We start from the raw sequence: 23,291 nt of genomic DNA, 5'->3' as shown, positions 1-23,291 counted from the left end.
AATGTGATCCATAGTGTGTTGGCTAGCTGATTTTAGTTGGAAAGGAATAAGCTGCTGCAGTTGGTACTAACAACCTTAGTTTAAAGAGGTGAAATTTAGCAGGGCCTCCTGCTTGCGAATTCTATTTAGTGGCTCTGCTGGAAAAGTTTGTGCCGTGTGTTTGCATGTGTGCATGTACAGACATAGGGTAATAACAGGACCAGGTTACACTGCGATGACCTGCTCAGCAACAGCCCATCAATAATTGTTATTAACACACACACTTGAATACAGACTACTTGGACAAGGTATCAGAAGGCAACTAAGCCCCATCAAAAACAACCAGCAAAGAACCCATGCACTTTGGAGAAGAGGTAGGGAAAGTAAATATTGGTTGAAAACAAATAGATCCTTCACAAAGAACATTTTGTTGTCTCTTTTTTCAGAGTAGAAATCCCAACATAGTCTTATGTGATTTTCTCTTAATTGGCCGTATGAGCTGATATTAATATTTTGTTACAGCATCAACACCGAAAATACTGAAAAGTGAACTTCTCTGGATGAACAAATGTACCATGTGGTAATGTACTGGGGTTGGGAAGGTCTCAGATTCAATCCTGCATCTGCGCTCACTTTGTGCATTTAGCCACAATGCCACTACACTACAACTGGTTTCAATGTCACCAAACTAAGGAACAGAAAATTTAATCAGGATTCCATACTTTTGACCCATATTTCAGCAGAAGTGTTTACCTTTTGGAATATAGAGGAGAACATTTAATGAGATAAGAACTTTGCATGAGACTGTCTCAATCATTTAACTAGAATATTTTCAATTCAATCTTAGGAGGTGGGTGGTAATAGTGAATCCTCCATTTTGAACTGGTGCCATCCATGCTGTATAAATAAACCCACTGTGCTGTTAGCAAGGGAGTTCCCAGAATTTAGCTCAGTGACAGTGAAGAAACGGTGATATAGTTCCAACTCAGAATGGTATGTGAATTGGAGCAGAATTTGCAGGTGGTGGTATTCCCATGCCTCTGCGGCCCTTGTCCTTCTAGCTGGTAGTAGTCATAGGTTTGGAAGGTGCTGTCAAAGCTCAGCAAGTTGGAGAAGTGCATCTTTGATGTGGTAAACACTGCTGCCATTATGTGTCAATGATAGAGGGAGTGAATGGTTAAGGTGATGAATAGAATGCCGATCCAGTGAGCTGCTTTGTCTTGCATGGTATCAAGCTTCTTGAATGTTGTTGGAGCAACATGCATATAAGCAGACCCCACCCCCCCAGAATGTTGATGGTGGGGGATTCAGCGATCATAATGCCTTTGAATGTCAAGGGGATATGGTCTGATACTCTCTCATTAGAGATGGCTATGTCCTGGCACATGTGTGGCATGAATTTCTCTTGCCACTTATCAGTCAAGCCTGAATATTGTCCAGGTCTTCCTGCATGTGGGCACGAACTGCTTCAGTATCTGAGAAGTTGTGAATGGTACTGAACTATTCAATCATCAACAAATATCATTGCTAGGTTGGAGAGAAAGTCATTGATGAAGCAACAACTGAAGATGGTTAGATATAGGATGCCACCGTGAGGAGCTCATGCAGTGATTTGAGATTGAGATGATTGACCTCCGACAATCACAACCATCTTCTTTTATGCTACGGATGACTCCAACCAGTGGAAAGTTTTCCCTTGATTACCACTAACTTTAATTTTGTCAGGGTTTTTTTGATGCCACACTTGATAAAATGTTACCTTTATGTTAAATGCAATCAGTCTCACCCCACCTTTGGAATTCAGCTCTTTTGTGCAAAATATGCCTGTGTTTTTTTTTCAAATGGACAATTGCAATGTTATTTTTTAAAATATATTTTCCTAGATAACCAAAAACCTATTTTGTTGGGTACGGCCATCAACATATCATGCTAAGTTGTGCTTACATTTGTAGAGTGTGTTCTCAGTGTTCACACTACTTAAACCACCTCACTGTAGAGATTCATGAGCAGAAATCAGGCAAATGTTGAATAAGTTGGAAAGAAACAGAGGCTCAATGTAGCTGATAACAATTCATTGCAGCAATCTTGATTGTTCTGCTATAATTTTAATACATGGGATTTACATCTATTGGACGGAGGTGATGGATAGAGATGTCGCTTCATTCCTACACCAAGGTTGACAGGGAGCAACAATTACTATTGTATATTTAAAGCTATTTAGAACCGCTTGTAAGTTGGATTCCATCACCCACCTGACAGTGGATGACAACAGGCCAAATGTGTTTTGGGGATGAACAAAAATCCCTCAACTACTATTACATAATGATACAAATTTACAACAAATATATAATTCATCAAATAAAAATACTTTCTGAAAAGTTATGAGGTAAGTAATTTGAGCTTAAACACCAATGCAATTAATGAGCATTATGCATATAATATTTGCATATTTAAGCCAGCAGCTTTTTGTTTTAGCACTGATATACCACAAACTGTTTATGGCTCCCCATTAACAGAAAAAAACTGCAAAATATAATTTCCACAACATGGACAGCTCTCAAAAACAGTCACGAAAAGAGACTATTCCATGCATTATTAATACATTGCCAATTTTTGTATACAAAAATAAAATACTAATGAGATAAACACCATACTAATATAATGTAGCAAAATACATTGTTAAAAATGATACTAATAAATTAAAGACAAGAATAATGAAAGAGCCCACACAATGATGCATACTATTGTATAAATAAAATATAGTGCTCTTGCAATAGTGACACTACTGCACAGGCTTTAAGATTGGATGTCTTGTTCACAACATCTAAAATGCATTAATATTAGATAAGAACATAAGGAGGTGAGAATGCGGAAAGGTCATTCAACCCATCCAGCTCCTGTCATTTAGGTTCATGTTCAGCACTTGTGCAGATTGTTTTCATCTCTCTTCTGCACCAGCACCAAAGCAATATAAATTTCAAAGATTTCACAAAAAAAGATGAATGCAAGTAATGAAACAATTATTCTGAATATTCGCTACCACTGTTCCCCTTTAATTCTGCGAGCTGCATCTACAATTCATGGGCAAGAGGACAGTCAAAATGCTATATGTTGTTTTCAATCAGTGTTTCCACAACTGCAGTTACTAGCAATTGCATGGGCTGATTACCAATTTCCTAACTTGCTTTTTGGAGGGTGGCACATTTCCTGCAGAGTTAACTTAGATCAGAAATGCTTCAGGTGGAGAATCATTGGTGTAAACCCACAATGCACTAAGATGCTGCACCACCAACGTGCACAAACACAACTGGAACAGTGAGATATTTATTAATTTTAAAAAGTCCTGTTATAATTGAAAGCTGCTGAGTCCCATTGCCGTTACAAACTAATTTTTATTCTTACAATACAAGTAAAGGCTGAAGATGCTAACTTCTTAAAAATAGCCTTCCTAAGGTACTTGAAATTTTACACTGTAGCAATGTAAGGAAGACACATGTTTTACAAATTTGCTGCCCCTGCCTTTTGCTGGAAGTTGTGATTCTGATTGATCTCTACTATAAAACAAGAACATCTTCACAATTAATGCTGTGAGGTAGAAAACATTGGAAAAGGGCAGTTTGTTTACTTACTATCTAAAGGCAGGAGACAGTATCTGCACCAATTGGAAGGCTCATGATAGTGCTTGTCTACTGCGTTTATTAGCCTAGTGGGCAGGGAGTCCAGTCATCAATGATTTTCAACATATGCTGTCATTTTCTATTTTGATCAACTGGCTATTAGGTGAGATTGCATGGAATAAAAATTCAGCTCCCCGTTGGAAAATTTTCCCCTTCAGAATTGTTTGGTGCAGAGACCGTTGATACTAGGTCTGGACTCAAATCTCCCAGCTAACCCTGTTAGAAATCTGTAGTCTATTACATTTAAACATAGTCTGAGGTGTAAGCAAATTTCCGATTAAGAAAGACAGGATCAAGTCCCAGGTTTGCCGATTACTTTGTTACCAACTCTGTTGTCTGTCATAAACTATTGAAGAAGATTTGACAGAGTATCTCTATCAGTAAAATACAGTACAATATTCCCAATAAACAATACTCTAGTGTTTCAAACATATTGTTTTTATAAGCTTAATTTCAAATATTATCTATATTACGATCTTCTGGGGAAAATTACTTTCCATACAGCAATCTTGTCCTTTGGTTTTTTAAGTAAATTTTAAAAATTCTTAGCCAACCAATTTATATTTTAAATATTGTGCGTTTGATTTTGCACCATAAATATGATTCACATTGAAAATGAAAAAGTTTAACAGCAGTGAGTTTTGAGGTCTGCAAAATATTAATTATTCCATGTTATCAACAACTAGAACCTATAAGGGAACTGGTCTGCAGACTTATGCTCCATCTTCCTCCTCAGGATCAGTTTAAAAGTAGTACAAAATTAACTCAGTCAGAGTCATTGGAGAGAATTTTATTGAGTGGAACACACGCTTCCTTCTGGTGCATTCAGAATTGCTTCTCCAGTATAAATGTCAGAACCAAATTCAGAAATTCTAATATTGAAAGTAAGCCAACAGTAAAGCAATACAAGTGGTCTGAAACTTTTATCATTCATGATCTTGAAACATGATCATGAAGTTAAAGTTAAAAAGTAAACTTTATTTATTAGTCACAAGTAGGTTTACATTAACACTGCAATGAAGTTACTGTGAAAATCCCCTGGTCGCCACATCTGGCGCCCGTTCGGGTACATTGATCCTTAACCTCCTGAAAAGATACTTTCATCACAAAGTTCACTCATCTGTCCAAGCTAAACATGAATGTTAAACAGTATGAAATCTATAGGAGTAAATATATTTATTGTTGAACATAATCATTTGCTAAACACATATGAAATAGGCCCGACAATGAAATTCTGATATGAATATGTCTGTGCTGGTAATGGTGTAAAGAGATGATTTTGATTTAAGATTGTTCAGACCAAATGGTTATCTAAAATTCCCTGTAAATTGAGCATCTAACCGGCTGCTCATGGGCCAATGTGACACTGCAATACATTCGTTTCAAAGCTTAGCAAGTTATGTTCGAAAAAAATCAATGCACAAGTCCAAGGTAAAGGAGATAATTTAACAGTTTGATATTTAATACCTTGGAAATGTCAGCTGTTTTTACATGAAGATGATATCTGTCAAAATATTCTAATGCCAGTGAAGTTATAACTTTATTGATGTTAACAACAAATCCTTCAACAGCTACCGACAGATTTCATTAATGCTGTGGCAGTACTAACCTTTTACCAGCAGGATGCAACAGTAATAAGGACAGACACCTTACCACCATGGGTGATATGATCGCTGGGAGCATAGAAAGGCTCAGGTTGGGATCTTCCTTGAAGCTGTTGATCACCATTACGTCTCCAGAAATGGAACAGAGATCCTATGCTCAGACACTTAAAAAAATCTATGGAAATTTGAAGCTTCAGAGAAATTGCATTGGGATACTAATAGTTTATCAGCTCTCATGCAAACATGAGAACCTGCAAATTGGTCTGCAGATTGGTTCTAATCTACTTTACTTAAATTTAAAATCTATAAACAGCAGAAAAAGATGAAATCTTAAACATCCAGGTCCAATAGCTTTCATATCTTAAAGCCTCACTTTAAAGCCTTTAATGTGTCTGTTAAGAACACCATAGAGACAGGTAACTATTAGATAGACATTTGAATTTCCAGTGGCTAACTGGAAGGATCATACAATAAGATTTAATGTTTTCCAAGTTTTATTGTAATAAACAAGCTAAAAACAATGGTGTCTAAACACTATTCAATAGGCAACTTAAATTCTAAACTACATAAAGGATCCCCATTTAACTTTTAAACCAGTAGAAAATCCCCCTCCATGGTTATATTTTACTCTATTTCTTAAGTGGATATCTCAGTCTCCAACTACTCCAAAGCTCTCATCTCCCAATAGCTTGTTTCCTTTCTCATTTTCCAGCAGAGAATCTATGAACTGACTTCCATGGTGAGGGTTACCCTGGAGATCCCTTTCTTTAGCCAAAGCTGGGTGACTCATCCAGCCGCAATTGAATCCTCGCAAACTTGGTCTTTTCGATCCAAATGTGATTTCCCACCCACATTCTGCAGATGAACAATAAAGACTGGCTGCTATTATCTCTCTGCTCTGTCTCTCAGATGCATGCAAATTTGACGTGTTTGATGGGTTCAGAGATATCTTAAGATGACCCTGTAAGATAATACTACTATGCCTTTCTAAGAAATATTCCCCTCTCAAAGCCCACCTGCATGACCATATGAATCATGTGGGCCTTGTATTTAAGTAAAAATGCCAATTAACTACCCTCTTAACCCCTAATTCTATTCTATTGGGTAATTAAGTAGACAGTTTAAAAAGTGTAATTATTGACAAAACTTGACATTCCTAACACCTTCCTGTGACTTGGAGATCACCAGTCTACCCACCCTCAGTATAGCTGCCCTGATTATTGTTTATAGTTGTCAACAACTTGCACCTTCTTCCCAGTAAGGCAGTCTGCACCCCTCTTAATCTTTACACCAACCCACCCAAGCTTGCGATGGGCAGAAAACAGGTCATGTAACAGCCTTTATGTCTCCATTTTACCTTATATTAAGGAGACAATCCCAAAACATAACAATCTTACGAACTTTATATTTGTAACAATAATTTATCCTCCTCCACCTCCATGAACCCTCATCCATCTATGACAGACAGATCTATGGACACCATCAAAGCCACCCTGGTTGAGTTGTCAGACATCACAATTGAGTGGTGCAGAAAAGAAACTCTGTTTATCCATTTTCCCTTCCTCCCACGAGTTGCATTTGCACCTTGGGAAAGCTCAAAATTTAAGTGAAGCCCAAGTGATGGCAGTAAAAACTAGCATTCAGAGCTTATTGGAATCCAGGAATGTAGCTGACACAGTGAACAGCATTCTGATAGAAAAATTGATCTAAAATTAATTAAGTAACATTCTTTGTCCAGAGTTGTAACAAATTACCCATTGTGAAAAAATGAAGATGAATTAGTGATTGAAATCCTACTCAAAAACGCAGTATAAAGATATCGACCTCTGACTTCTGAATTTGTCACTACTCTATAAACATCTTTGGAGCCCCTCAGTTACTTGGGAGGGAGTGGGTGCTGAGTGGTTACACAACCAGAAAAACCTATCAACTTTAATCCCTACATGAGTGCTCAGCCATCCAATCTCAAGCAGGATAGCAGTGGGCAAGCATGTGAAATAGGGTGTTGATAGAACCAATCTCAGTTGTGGTGGCCCCCATGGTTAAGTAGACCGAATACTTGCACATATGAAACAAAATCACTTAAGTGAGGCAGCGTAGAGTCACTGGCATCAACGGAATCATACTTTACATGAGTTCCCACCTTCAACAGGGAATAAGAAGAGAAAACAAAAATGCACTCACATTCTTAAATTCAAGGTGAAATTGTATATTATCTCCTACAGAATATTCACTTTAAATATTGCTTGCATAAGCTTTTAAAAATTATGACTTTGCAGTACATATACTGATCCTATTAGTTTCCAGTAATCAACTAGTGACTATTGCTAGCTGAATGTGAATGAATGGAATGCTAAGAGGTTATCAGTGATTTTTAAAAATTGTATTTTTGGTTCAAATGGATGAAGATCATTTTGTAGAATTTGAGTTTGCACATGTTGAGATCTTCGCAAAGCCATCAGGTAATGCATTAAGGAAGGAGAAAAACCTTTGTTCAGATTGCTTCTGTGATCAGCCAGGTCAGTAATGGCATTGAAAGTCATACGTATCAACCATCCATGTTTTTATGTAGTCAGGATTTGGAAAAAACACCTGTGCTATTCATTTTACCTGGAAAATCAAGTTTAGGAACCATCTTTTTTGATTTTAACTTCTGGTTCCTGCACCCATGCCTTGAAGGAATAGTTTTATTTGCTATCTCAGTTCTGTTTCATATGGCTCACATGGCTCCTCCAAGTAGAAGCATCTTTAACCAAAAATAAGACATAATACAAGTTCTCAGAAAACTCACAACACAGCAGGTGAAACATTGAATGCTGTAACCAAAGAGTTTCTACCCTAGATAGCATAACTTAATCACTTTACCATACAACACTGCATTGCCCAGTAAGTGTTTCAGTGCCTATTATGGGATGGGAACAGTACAAAAGATAGGAGCCCTTGTTAATATAAATACAATTCCATGTTCAGCAAGTTCACAAACTTCCATAGATCCATAATCCATTTTAGTGCTGGTCAAAAGTGGGGCTGTCTTTAGTGGTGAATGTATCCAGTGTGCACTCGGTATGATTAGTCGCAGAGTCAATTGTCTTAATTCGCTACCTACACATTAAGTAACCAGAGGGTTATGCCTGATTATATCATATTTTACCTCCACTCTACACACAATACCTTTAGATTGCTCCTTACCCCACAAATAGCAGTAATACTTTGGCAAAAATTAGTAACAATAAACTCTTTGTTGCTACTGGAACCCCAAACAGTTAACTGCAGTGAAAACGGAGGCCAGGAGCTCTGTTTCCACAGTATTTCAAATGGTTTTGTTTCAACTTGCCATCCATTCTGTTTCTCTCCTTTTTATGACCTTTACTCGGACTGATTTTCCAATAGAATGCCCAGAGTGAGGATTATTATCTATAGAGTCCTATGAATGGAGAATCAGGACTGTGTCTATTTCCTGAATAGTGCTCCCTGGAAACTTTGTTGGAAGTATGTTGTCTGAAATTCAGCCTTATTTGGGAATCTTTGAAGTTAACAGGAGGACACTGCCTCACAGTGCCAGGGACCTGGGTTCAATTCCTGGCTTGGGTCACTGTCTGTGCAGAGTCTGCATGTTCTCCCCGTGACTGCACGGGTTTCCTCCGGGTGCTCCGGTTTCCCCCCACAGTCCTTGGCCATGCTAAATTCTCCCTCAGTGTACCCGAACAGGCGCCAGAATGTGGCGACTGGGGGATTTTCACAGTAACTTCATTGTAGTGTTAATGTAAGTCTACTTGTGACCAATAAATAAACTTTACTTTTTTGTGCCTGTGACGTTTCTTTGCTAACTCAAACTTATCCTCTCGTCCTGAATCTTCCTTTCATCCAAATGTTAATCCACACTTCCGTTGAGCTCCACTGCTGTTTGTTACAAGTCGTCCCTGGTCACTGCAGATTTCTCATATTATGGCCCTACTTTTACAACTGAAGGCTTTTCTTGAGTTGCCAACTTTTTGGCTACCATGTCAACTTCCTTTCATGCTCTTTGTTAGCTTTTGCTGGTTAGTCAGATTGGTTTTGCATGGTTGGGATTGGGCAAAAGACACTGACTCATCCTCATAGTTAATTGGCAAATAGTACATTTTGCTCAGTGAGGAAAGCCACGAGCCAAGAACCCTAAAGAGAACAGTTTTCAAGATATTTAAAACAGAACAGTAAAAACTGTTAAATCTTGCATTAAAAGAGAGACAACAACTGAGTTGGAAATAAAACAGTTTGGTTTTGACACTCTGGTAATTGAATGGTTAAGACAAAATTGAAGTTACATATCCAAGTGAACGAATGTGTGGAATCACAACAAATAAAAGAATGAAAGAATCATTGATAGAGTTACTTTACACTGCACAGGTATCGTATGAGACAAAACAGAGACACAAAAATCCACTTTTACTAAATCAATTACCATAGAGGAGGATATTGAACGTCTTATGTAAGGAGGATAACATCATTCGCAGAATAAGAAAAGCTATGTCCAGAGTGAGTAGATTATGTATCAATTTGGACCAGAATTTGCAGGCAAAATAATGGATAGTTTAATGTGCGTGCCATTATTAGTGCCTAAGGAAGCCAGCAATTTGTGACCAAGAAGAGCTGCCCTGCGAGTTGTGAACTGTTATATATTGTTTGACAATTACCTTCATGAGAAAGACAACTTGCCGTCAACCTGCTTGTGGGTTTCAAGAAATTGCTATCTTACTGCTTAAATTACCAATTAAACACAGTAGATAGGTCAGCTTGGCGATGGGATAATTATACCAAATGGGGCCACAATAATATTCCCAGCTCCAGCAAATCTTTAAGCGGTTATGTTTTTTCAATATGATCATGAGTTCATTCTACAGTTGCATGGTAGAACTTGTGCTCTTAGTCATGTTTAGGATAAGGAAGGAGAAATCAAATTGTGCATCAACCAGTCATCACTCACAGATTATCTCAAGAGTGGAATGGACAGAAATCTCAGCCAAGGAATATCAAAAGTTAAACAGAATGACTGCATTATGGTTGGAAATAGAGCTGAAAAGGTTAGAATCTAACTGTGACTCAAGTGAAGGGATCCCCTCACCTGATAAAAGTGATTTGTAGTCGAATTTTTCAGCAAATTATTTTTTTCATGAATCCAACAAATGTCTTCCATGCATGAATGGATCAGCCTAGCTGAAGATGAGAAATAAATATGCAAATATACAAAAGCAATCAAAATGTTCACAGGTAAGTAACACAATTACTGAACTCATTTATAATCGGAAAGTCCTGTAGTGTTTCAATTCTTTAATGAATTTGTTGATGTCTGTAAGATGCAGATTCAACCCAATTTCATTTGTAAATCCGATGAGAAACAATGTATTTAAAGTCTTCAAACATTGTTGTAGAGTTGGCCTAGTTACACAGGAGCATTGGGATTTGTTTTCAAATCGCAAAATTCCCTAATGTTCATCAATTCTCAGTTGAATGGCAAACTATGACAGGAAAATTCAGTTAGAAAAAAAAAGCTCAAAGTGCAGGTCAACACACTAATAATAAAAATGTAAAAGAGATGAGCAAATTAGAAAGTAGTGATTAGATGACTGAGGTTTAAAATTGTGCAGATAGGAGGATGAGGCAAAGACAAAAGAGTTTCATTGGGTGGAATTCTCATGGCGGGAATGTGGAGTGTTTCCCATTCTGGAGGCTGGTGAAAAAACATGCCAAATCTTCTGACCTCAACCTCATTAATTATGCAACCAGGTGTTTTGCACTGTATTCCATGGCGGGGCAGGCTTTATGGTGCGGTCCACCGTTCTATGTGGGCACCATATTAAGAAGGTGCCCAACATCACTGACCTACCAAAGAAGAAAGATGATGGACATCCTGAAAATGAACATGGATCTCCAGGTACATTGTGAGGCTGAAAATGGACTCCTTCCAGGACACCAAATCTGGGAGGTCCACCTGCAGATGCTCTCCCTATCTAGTGCTCTGGTGTTTCAGGGCCCAGGGTTGCCGTCAGTCTACATCCTGAATTCTGGAGGCAACCCCAGTCATTGTTCAGATGAGTCCCAACATCTGCGTGCCACTTTGTTCCAACGCATTTTGCACTGATGTGTTTTCCCATTGAGGTTGTGAAGAATTGGGTATGGATGGTTGGACCCTCATCTGCATTCCATTAGTGGGATGCAAACGAGTTTCACATTGGCCTCAGTGGCAGGCACCAGTGGAAGATCCCACTGTAAATTCATGCTGGTGTTAAACTGATTTTTGGGCCTCCCGCCACACCCTTGCCACCAATGAACCTGGCAGCGAGGATTTGGGAGAGTTCTGCCCAAAGTTTTGAGTTCCATGAAAAGAAAGCATTACCATCAGGATGTAAGAAGCAGAAAAAGGACAGGAGACAACATTTTGAGTGCAACGACCTGTATGTGTTAAATTCTTGGACTTCCTGTGTTCCTCTAAAGCAATTGTTAATTCCTTCCATCTTCATTTTTCCATCATGTCTATAATTCTTAAACTACTCCCAATCCCATCTATATTTACTTTCCACTGAGTCTCGCAAGTATTGATGACACATATGACTTCCTCAAATGCAGTGCATTCACCCTATCTCCTACCTGCCAACCTGCAGCATAGAACATCTTCCCGATCATGCTCTTTTGGGCTTTAAACAGGGTAATGTTAACTAAATATTAAGTATAACTTTAACTACACAGATTTACACTTTTCACAAATATTCACATGGTCATAGAATCCATTCCCCCCCAAAATATAATACTTCCACAAAATCTCAACTAAAAAAGCATTTGTTCAATTTAATAATTTCAAAACAACTGCTCGGATTATACATTATCGTACGTTACATGGGATAAAACTCAAATATTTTCCCACTTACTGTGAGTAATGCCACAGGTGTATTGCCAATTTTATTTATTTATAAATGGTTGGTTCATTTGAAAAGATAAAACCACACCTCTTTGTCAGAAATCTTTTGCAGTGCCAAAGCAGCAGAAACATAGACTCTCACAACAGGAGGCCATTTGGCCCATTGTGCCTGTGCTAGATCTTTGAAAGTATGGACATGCTTATTTTGAGATGCACTGTTGTCTTTAACCCTGTGTGTTCTGTATCCTCAAGTGCAACTTTAAAAAAATTTATAATAGTTGGCTCCCACAGTCAAACCTCCTATAGGTTGACGCAAAACCTTTTCTGCAAGCATAATCTGGAATTACGTACCCTCTGTGAATAGATCAATTTATTGTCTATCAATAGCCAGACAGAATGTGCACTCACTCTTTTCAAATGATTAATATAATTCATGTCAGTCACTTTCCTAGTAGACCAAATTACCAGACATATTTATTCCCACTTCAAATCATTTATAACAGAAAGCAATAACAGCCAATTGTTAAAGTCAATTCAAGTAACACAGTCGCTTTGAGCCAGTTTATGAAAAGGTTAGACAGACAAACCAGTCGGTTGAGTTTCTTTGAGTTCTTTTGAATTACTTGCTTCACAGATTTTTAAGACAAACAATTGTCAGAGAGGGGTTCCCCAAATCAACTATTTAATGATAAATAAAACTAGCAGTTACAATCCTCTTGAATTCACACAGAATCTAAGGACAGTTACAGTCAGGCCACATTGTAATTACGGGGGCAATTTTAACCTAATTTTCTCTCTGAGAAGCGGAGAAGATTGGGTGCAATGCTGGTTCTACACTCTGATGGATTTTATTCTTCACTGAAGTCAATGAAGGAGATGGGGTGTGATACTTGGCTGGGGAGTTAGATTTTAATTATCCCCTAAACATCCAATCTTTTTACGCATCAAATCCTTTAGTATCACTTTTTAAGAAATCAATCTGTGAGACAGAGCACTTCATTCAAACGATGACGGGCAAGTATCATGCCATATGACCTCTGGCATGCTAATGGTTACCAGTGATGTGTGGCAAGTGCTGTGCCTTTTTTATATTCTTTCATGGGATGTTGGAGTCATTGACAAGGTCAGTGTTCTTACCCATTCCTAAGTGCCCTTGAGAAGGTGATGAGCCGTTTTCTTGAATCACTGCAATCCATCTGGTGTAGGTGAACTGACTATGCAGTTAGGAATGGTGCTCTAGGATTTCGACTCAGCAACAGTGAAGTAACAGCGATATATTTCCTAGTCAGCATGCTGTGTAACTTGGAGGAGAACTTGCAGGTGGTGGTGTTCCTATGTATCTGCTGCCCTTGTCCTTCTTGGTGATAAAAGTCACAGGTATGCAAGTGATGTTGAAGGAAGCTTGATGAGTTGCTGCAGTGCATCTTGTATATAGTACACATTGCTGTTGTAAGTGGTGGCTGGAGTGCCAATCCAGTGGGCTGCTTTGTCCTGGATGGTGTCAAGCTTCTGGAGTGTTGTTGGAGCTACATTCATCCAGTCCAAGTGAGGAGCATTCCATCACAATTCTTACTTGTGCCCAGTAAATGATGGACAGGTTTTGGGAAGACAGGAGGTGAGTTAGTCACCACAAAATTCCCAGCCTCTGACTTGCTCTTGTAGTCACATTAATTATACGGCTTTTCCAGTTCAGCTTCTGGTCAATGGTAATCCCCAGGATGTTGACAGTGGGGTTTCAGTAATGATAATATTATTGAATGTCATAGGGAAAGGGTTACATACTTTTGTTGGAGATGGTCATTGCCTGGCACTTCTGTGGCATGACTGTTACCTACCACCTATTTGCCTGAATGTTGTAAAGGTCTTTCTGCATATGAACACTGACTGTTTCAGCATTTTAGGAGTTGTGAATGGTAATGTATTTTATTCAATCATCAGTGAGCATCCCACTTCTGACCTTTTTCTGGAACAAATGTCACTGACGAAGCAGCTGAGGATGGCTGGGCCCAGGAGACTACCCTGAGGAACTCCTTCAACCATGTCCTAGGACTGAGACAGTTAGCCTCCAACAAATACAAGTATCTTCCTTTGTGTTAGGTACAACTCCAACTAGCGGACAGTTTCCCACATAATTCTTATTGACTTCAATTTTGCTGGAATCCCTTGATGCCACATGCAATCAATGATGCCTTGAAGTCAAGGGCAGTCACCCCCGGAGCTCAGCTCATTTGTCCACGTTTGGCCTAAAGCTATAATGTGGTCAGGAGCTGAGTGGCGCTGTGGATACCTAAACTCAGCATCAATAAGCAGATTATTGCTATGTAAATGCCAATTGAAACTAGTTAATGACCCCTTCCATCATTTTTCTGATGAGCAAGAGTAGACTGATGGGATAGTAATTGGCTGGATTGGATTTGTCCTTTTTCCAGGCAGATCATTCCTGGACAAAACACACATTTGTGGGTAAATGCCAGTGTTGTAGCTGTAGTGGAACAGCTTGGCTGGGGTCCCAGCTGGTTCTGGAGCACATGGCTTCAGTACTACTTTTGGGATGTTGTCAGGATTCATAGCCTTTGCTGCATCCAGTATTTTCAGCCGTTCCTTGACATCACATGGAGTGAATCAATTGGCAAAAGCCCCTAGATGTTAGTAAAGGGGACATTGTAGGATCAACAAGGCTGGGTGTCTTGTTGGTGTTGTTTCTGACACCTAGGTTGATGCTGGGTGGTCCATCTGTTTTTTCCCTTTTCAATGTTTTGTAGCAGTTGGTACAACTAAGTGCCTTCCAGGTAATTTCATAGGGCATTATGATATCAACCACATTGCTTTGGGTCTGGAGACACATGTAGGCCAGGCCAGCTAAGGATGGCAGAATTTCTTCCCTAAAGGGCATTAATGAAACAGGATGATTTTTAAAACCAACAATGATAATTTCATGGTCACCATTACTGAGACTAGCTTTTAATTCCAAAACTATTTCAACAGTTGTTGTGGTGGTATTCAAATTCATGTCCCCAGAACTTTAAACCGGATCTCTGGATTATTAATCCAGTGACATTACCACTAGGCTGCCATCATCTCAATTTGACATGGTACGATAAACTAACCCTAGATCTCAGTTAGCAGCCAAGCAATGGTGTTCATTATTGACCTCAATGAATGCTACTCACAAACACCTCGTGATATTTGTCGTATGGATTTGCCCTTTCTAAACATCAACTGAATCTTGTACCAAAAAGCAAAGGCAATGTCATCAAGCAGGATGAGCAGCCAATCGCATTGAATTGTTGTCACAGACAACAAACTAGAAAGTAAAAAAAACCTCATTCGGCACATAATTTATTCTGTGGTTTTTAGAGCAAGACTAAAGAGTGCAAACTGACAAGTTCAGTTCTCATCAGTTCAGTAATTACTATGTGATTACATTCAGGGGAGTTCAACAGCTCACCCAATGGGAAGGATAAAATCATTGACCATAACTTTTGGACTTCCCCATTGAATGGTACACGTATGTTGTTGTCTAATGGTAATGAACTGGAATAGTTTAGTGGGCTACTTTTTAATGTAATTCATTCAGAGTCAAAAGAATAGAAGACAAATTCCCAGCATGTAATGACAGAAGCTATTTTGAAAAACAGTAAAAAGAGAGGACCAAGAAGTTAACTTTTTAGGGTTCTTTGCACATGTATCATGTCCTCACTGAGTTGGTAGACAGACAGTTGCTACCTACAGGGAAGTGTCCAGCCTCAATTTTGAGTCCTCCCTCTAGCATAGCTGAGATCACAAACATATCCCACAGAGGATCACACATCGTAACACTTTGTGATGCAGTACACTGATACAACAGCACATCCCATCACTACGCTGCCCTTGAGAAGATCTAACATTTTCCATGGCAAAATGTTTTGAGTATGAACTGAAGATGTCAGATTGTGAGAATAGAGAAATAGATCTTTGAATATTCTAAGTAAGTCTGTTTGACAGATCACAAATTTTTTGCAGTGATTGATGAGATAATTTTATTTACATCTTTATAATATGGATGACTTATATAATGGATATACCACATGTTTCTTTCATGGGGAATTTTCCTCTCCATGGGGAATTTTCCTCTCATCTCTATTACACCTACAAAATAATCAGTATGCCAAAAATTACAAAGTTAAAAGTGCTAGTGTATTTTTTTAACATGTTTGAAAAGGTGCTAACACATATCGACTATTTTATTCATTTTACCTTTCCCGTCAGAGACATGCTGCTACTAGCTTCAGTATTTAGGAATGTCTGTTAGTTAAATGATATCATAAAGGCAGTCAAGTGAGAGCAGACAGAGACAGTTTAATTAAGTTCCTTGGTATAACTTTATCTGAAGCTTCAGGCATCAGGCTCAAAACCAGTGCACTTGATACTGAATAGCAACAGAAAAAGAAGATACTCTCGACAGCAAACTCTCCCATTTACACTGGCGTCAGGTTGGCTACAGGTGAATAGCAGCAATATAACCGTCACAGCAGGAGGGAGGGGGCACTTCAGGGAACAATCATTTATTTTGTATTGATTTCTGGAAACTATGTCCCAGATAAATTCCTAGGCAAAATGACAATGCTCCACTTTCTGGCCGTAAGAGAGAAGAAAATGAGTTGTGCCACTGGCTTTGTTTTACTATCGTGTTTCACTTGAGAAACATGCCGCAGTCGGATTTTTCAAACACGAAAACCTAAACAGTTTAATCAGCGTGACTTATAGACAGTAAAGGTATCACCTGCTTGCTTTGCTGCAGTATGATTTGAAGTCAAAGGGTCAGAACCAAGCACAATTGGACCATTTGGTTTTATCCCAGGTAACCTTCTTTCTCTCATAATTGGACCTGCTCAATTCACTCAGAGATTCTGTCAGTCATAGCCATTGTCTGTCATTACTGCAAAATGCTTCTCGTCATATAACATTGACAGAACTGCTGCTGCTGCAAGACTCTGAAGAACTCTGGACACCCAGCATATAGTGTTGCAGAAAATGAGCCTGAGTCCATTTCTCCAGGCACCATGTTCCAGTACAAAATTAATGATGTTCGAAGCTGTGGCCTAGCAGGTGAAAATGTGCTGCAACAATTATTCTAATGCAGGAATACCACAGCACCAAATGTTGCTGTCAAGGAATGGTTTAATTACCCTGGCACCCATGCCACTTATAATCACCTGTCATTAGTAACAATGCTTGCATCTGTTTACACGTTCTGTCAGAAATGCCAGTCTGCCTCAGCCTAAAGAGGAGACAGATTTCTTAATGACAGAATTTGAAGTTAAAGGTCTCCTCATTGTTTCTGACCAGTACAGGATTGAACTGAAGCCAGCAGCTTTCTTTTCATCACTGTTAATTATATATATGATGAAATCCAACCTGGCCTCTGTTATTTACTATCCTGATTCTTTGGCTCCTTCCTCGTACCTATATCTGATATAGACTGTCCAATTGCCCAAAAAAAGAACAAAATAGGTATTTCAAAATTACAAGTCATGCACTTCCAGTGATGCAGTAGATCAGCTTTCACTATAGTGTTTAACTGACAAGAAAATGTGGCCTATGTTCTTATTAATGAACATGTGGCTCATTGGGATCCAGTGTTTGGGTTTGGTTCCTCAATTCTGGATCCTTTATAATGTAAAAGTAGCGATTTATGTCAGCAAAGATTTAAAACATGTTTTACAGTGTTATGTTTTACAGTCTTTATGCACATATATTGGAACTATTTAAAATTCATTACAACCTAATCAGAACTGTATTTAGTAGAATAATCAAATATAATAAGTAACAATCATGTTTAATTAATGCCACGCATATCAAAGTTTGCTTTAAAATACACTGCTTTTTGAAGACTTCTATACAGGTCCCACAAACAAGCAATGAGATGAAGAACAGCCAGCCAAACAGTCAGCTTTTAGATGATTTTAGCTCAAAGGGAATGTTAGCCTGACCACGAGTAGGAGAATCTCGAACTCTTCTTTCAACAGTGTCACTGAATCTTCAACTTCCACCTGATTCAATAGAACTGAATCTGGATTTACCATGTGAATTCCGCAGTCTTGCATGGGAGTGTCAGCCTGTACTCAAACTCGAATGTGGATGTGGATGGATAGCCTGCAATATTATGATCCAGCTGTGAGAGTAATACCAAATGAGGAAGAACAAGAAAAATGGGTACATTTGAGACCTTTGAAAAGTCACACCAACAAAGGCCCGAGGACTTCAGGATTGGGAGCCCTCTGCCCCAATGTCAATGAGGATAAATTGGATGGGGCGGGGGACCATTCATGCCTGAGTGATCAAAGCATTTAGTGATGGTGGGGGAGGGGGTGGGCAGGAGGTAACCCCTCTGGGTAAAGGGTTGGCTGTGTTCCCCCTGTCTGCTGGCTGGGGAGGGGGGGGGGGTGCGGTGATAGGTGGGTCACAATGTCCATGGGTGGTGGGGGGACTTCAGCTTTACTTTGAGATCAGGACACCCTTTAAAAAGAGCCCCTTGATCTCTGAGGAGCCAGTCTTGCTGGCGTCTTTCCGTCCTGCAGATCTCTTTGCTGGCTGAAATCTCCGCAAGCTGCAAAAAGTGACTAAGTTTGGGGGAATTGTGTGGAAATTTCCCCAACTCCATAAAAACGACTAAGTGTGGATGGATTGTGATCTGGATCCACCCAGTGGAATTCTCACTGCTTTTCCCACCGGAGATGGCACTTGGTCATCTTTTGGGAGAATTTGGCCCATTAAGTATTTTAAAATAGGTGCACTCTTTTAATGTTAGCAGCTCTTACTTTCCAATGTTCTAGAAAACCTGACTGTTTTCACCTTTTCCAAATACACATATTACATTAAAAAAAAACAGCTATTGCCTCAGTCAAATAGAAATTTGAGTAAAAGATTATAGCCTAGTTACAACTGAATAGAAATAGGATATTCTAGTGATGATACTGGAAGGAGAGAGGTTACACTTGCACATTTATCAGATTATAATGTGATTTGCACAGCCCACCATGTTTAGACGAGCACTGAGAAAGATCGGCTGCAGGAAACATCAGGACCTCCTGGAAATGACTTAACCTTTTTAGTAAACAAGACAGCATTAATGCTGTCCTATCAAGTTAACAGACAAAAAAAACTAGGCTTCCAATCAATCTGGGAAAAACCCAAAGCATATCAAATCCTCCACTCCCCCCACCACCCCCAACAAAAAATGTTCTTCTAATTTTTTAGTTTTTTGGATTTGCAAAGAAATATAAAGAGTTTATAAAGAAGTATAAGGATTTAAATTGTCTGGTTTAACAACCAAATCTAGTTCCAACATGTTTTTTGTGCTGGAATAGGGCATAGAGAGATGATTAAAGGAAGAGGTGCAGGTTAGTGTATTAATCAGCGCCAGGTTCCCCATTCCAGATAGAATCCCCTGGGGCACTCATTACAACCATTAGTATACATGACAATTTTCAAATTTGTTCTTTCAGTGCAGCAATGAGAGAGTTTGTTAAGAACTCACATACAGTGCCGCTTTTGATCCATGACACCCAGTTTAAGAAAATGGGTTTTTACACACATTAATGTCTGATCTTTGAGCCAGTCAGACTGCTCCTTTCCATTAATCCTTGTAGCAACGTGAATTAAACATGTTTTGCGGTTTCAAACATTTTTTTCCCCAAATTAATTTTCCTTCCAGGTACCTTTGACTAAAACTTGGCTGAGGGGGCAGGGTGGCGTCATGCTTTTTATGGTGCTAGAGCTTGGACAAAATTGGCATGACAGGATATGTTCTCTCTTTTATCCTCACATCATCTTGGGAGGTATCACTTGAGTCCTTGCATTTCTCTCCCTCCCATCAGGTATACGAGAAAATTGGCCATGTGTGTTTCATCTAATTTCCCAATTATTTATGGAAAAATGGTGCCCATGTGCATTTCCAATATGTTCAGCAGGCAAGCAAAACTTTCCATCAGCAACACAGATTTGTAAAATTATTCCCCTTCACTTCCACTCAATCCCCCAAGTTGTATCCACCTGGGAAATTAATTGCTTGAGTAGATGTGTATCATTAAAAAATAAGAAATGCCAAAGGTGAGGTGTGAGAAGGCAATTTGACCCATCATTGTCCCACTCATACTGCAGTTCTTCTTCCTTAACATCTAAGTGCCTTTTAAATGTTTCTAATGTCTTTGTCTCTCCCATCCTCTCTGGTGGTTTTGTTTTACACAGTAAGAAGTTTAACAACACCAGGTTAAAGTCCAACAGGTTTATTTGGTAGCAAAAGCCACACAAGCTTTCGGAGCTCCAAGCCCCTTCTTCAGGTTTTAAACATGTAACTTTCCAAGCAAACAAGTTATTCCTAATATTGATTTTAAGTTTACTGGTTACTCATTGCAATTTATGTTTCATTGTTCTACTTTCACTTGGCTTGTTTCAACACCTTTTATAGTTTATCTATATGATTTGATACTTTATCATTCTTAATGGGTCACTGTCTGTGTGGAGTTTGCACATTCTCCTCGTGTCTGCGTGGGTTTCCTCCGGGTGCTCCGGTTTCCTCCCACAGTCCAAAGATGTGCGGGTTAGGCTGATTGGCTATGCTAAAATTGCCCCTTAGTGTCCTGAGATGCGTAGATTAGTGGGTAAATATGTAGGGATATGGGGGTAGGGCCTGGGTGGGATTGTGGTCGGTGCAGACTCGATGGGCCGAATGGCCTCTTTCTGCACTGTAGGGTTTCTATGATGATTAATGAGGATCACTCTTAACCACTTCTTTTCTAAAATGTCGAGTTTGAGCTTCTCCAGTATTTCACCCTAACTTATTCCCTTTACACATTGAATCTTGTTACTTATTTTCACACCTTTTTCAATGTCTGTGGATTTATTTGCAGTGTGGTGTCTGAAATGAAACACAATAAACTAAATGTAATCTGGCCTCTATAGCATGAATGAGAATAACCTCTGCATTCCATTACCACAGTAATGTACCCAGCGTTTTGTTTGTTTTTAATTGCTCCTCCAATTGAAATTGGTGAGCGCCCCATTATTTTAAAGTCCCTCTCTCAGGCTCTTATGTCAATTCTTTTGCCTAAATACATGTACATTTTTTAAAAACTTTAAACTACTGTTTGGCAACATCAAATTTTATTTTTATTTCCCTGCTTACCTGCATAATTGAACTAAATCTTTTTGCAAGCCATTAACTGCAGCCTTTCTCAATTGCCTCCTCGCTGTTAATATTGCCAGCAATTATTTCAAATAAGTTGGTAGCATTCAGGACATTTAAGTGCATGAAAACCCAACATGGTTTCCAAGTGTGGATTTTTGGGAAACTCCACCCAGTCTCCCATTGTGCCTCTCTGGAATACTTCCATTTTTGTAGACAACTTTTACTACTTTGGATTCCTGTGGTTTTTAGCTTAATTAGAAGTCTTTGTGGTGCTTGCCAAATAGTGTTATAACTAGCCAAATAAACGGCATTATAAGAAGTCACATTATTTTGTCAGGCAGGATTGTTCACCATGTTGCTTATTTCTTTATTAAATTATTGCCATGCATCATTTTTCAATCTAGCCCAGTGGACAGCTCTTCTAATATTTTATCTGCTACTAACAGTCAGGCTTGAAATCATATCATCCAGGGAGGTATCATTTTATGAGTCCTTGCATGCCATCAGGTACAATAGAAATTTGGCCACATGCTGTGTACAATTTCCCAATTACAGAAAATTATGAACAATGACCATATGCATGTCATCCTTTTAAAGCATAGATGTCTACTTGCTTCTATTCTTATGGAACTTCATCAGTCCTCAATGACACCTTCATGACGCTGGTCAGTGCTCCATAATTTTTGCCCAATCTCCATCAGCATCCAAGGAAAATATGTTCTCTGTCCAGATTTTTTCACTATAAGTCTTTTTAATTATCAAGTGCTTTCATCACACTGACTTCAAAATTCTCAATGAAAATGGATGCATTATAAAAACTGAAAGGCAAATCAGTATTATCCTATATAGTAAAGATTTCTTGAAAATATTTACAATTCTATTGTTTTATTTTGCCAAACTTCATTGTCATCAAAATTTAGGATTCTAATTTAACTTCCAACTATTTTTTTACTATCAAAAAAACTGTAATGCTGTTTTAATATTCTGCTTTATGGACTATACTGCCCTTTTAAAGGCAGTGGGGGAAAATCTAGTAAATCTTTTCTTGTATGTTTCTTTAGGCTAACATTTCCCTTTAAGGTGTGTGAACATACAATCCCACAACAATTCGAAAGTTTCCACACAGGCCAAGCGTAAGTCAGGTCCTTTAAGGTCCCATGCATGCACGACTGCACAAAATTATTTAAGGGGCGTATGCACTTAAATAAATCAGCCATACACTATAAAAAAAGTTGGGGGACACATTGCTTTGGGGTCTCTCTTCCAATTGTAGTATTTTTTAAAAACTTACTTTAAAGAATTAATGTGCTCTCCCAGTAGTTTGGCCTCTCTCTTTTCCCTTGTATTTTTAAAGTTCATTTTCTTCATTACTCCCATTTTAGATGTCCAAAGCACCCATTTTGGTCCACTGGGTTAAATTCATTTTCCATAAGATATAACAATCTTGTAACTTCAACATAGAATAGTTTTAAAAGTTACATTTTTCCTCAACTGAGATATTTTCAGCAATGCTACCGAGATTCCTTTACATTTATTTGAGTCAACTTTTAAACATATTTTACAAAAAGAATCTTTAAGTTAGTAATATCATGCCACACAGTAACGATAATGATGACATAGCAACTATTTTTGACTCTTCCAATGGTGAAGCTATCACCTCTCTCAGCCTAGTTTAATAATCTCTGATAGAACCAATGGAACCCTTAGCCATGCTCTCAATCCACTCATGGGGCTCCCTATACCTCACATGCATATATTTTCATCCAGGTCTGTATTGGTACTGATTGTTAATCATATTTAATCATACAGTCACTAGACGTGAGAAGTTTTGCTGTTTTTAGATCCCAGCATCCCAAGTGGACTTCTGAACACATTGGGTCAACCACACTCAATTTAGATTCTGTTGCCTCACTTCCATCAGGAATAACCAATTTTTATAGGCTTGACAGAAGTCACTCCAATTACATTTC

The 23,291-nt window shown here is 38.7% G+C and overlaps 1 protein-coding gene across 7 annotated transcripts in view; it reads right to left on the bottom strand.

Moving 5' to 3' along the window:
* fto (FTO alpha-ketoglutarate dependent dioxygenase) overlaps positions 1 to 23,291 on the bottom strand; it is a 439,188-nt gene that overhangs the window by 242,081 nt on the left and 173,816 nt on the right. The gene's annotated exons all lie outside the window — the stretch shown is intronic.

This window comes from Mustelus asterias, chromosome 4 (genome assembly GCF_964213995.1).
Source record: "Mustelus asterias chromosome 4, sMusAst1.hap1.1, whole genome shotgun sequence".
Lineage (NCBI taxonomy): Eukaryota > Metazoa > Chordata > Chondrichthyes > Carcharhiniformes > Triakidae > Mustelus > Mustelus asterias.
The sequence above is the reverse complement of the archived record's forward strand: the minus strand, read 5'-3'. Positions and strand labels throughout refer to the sequence as shown.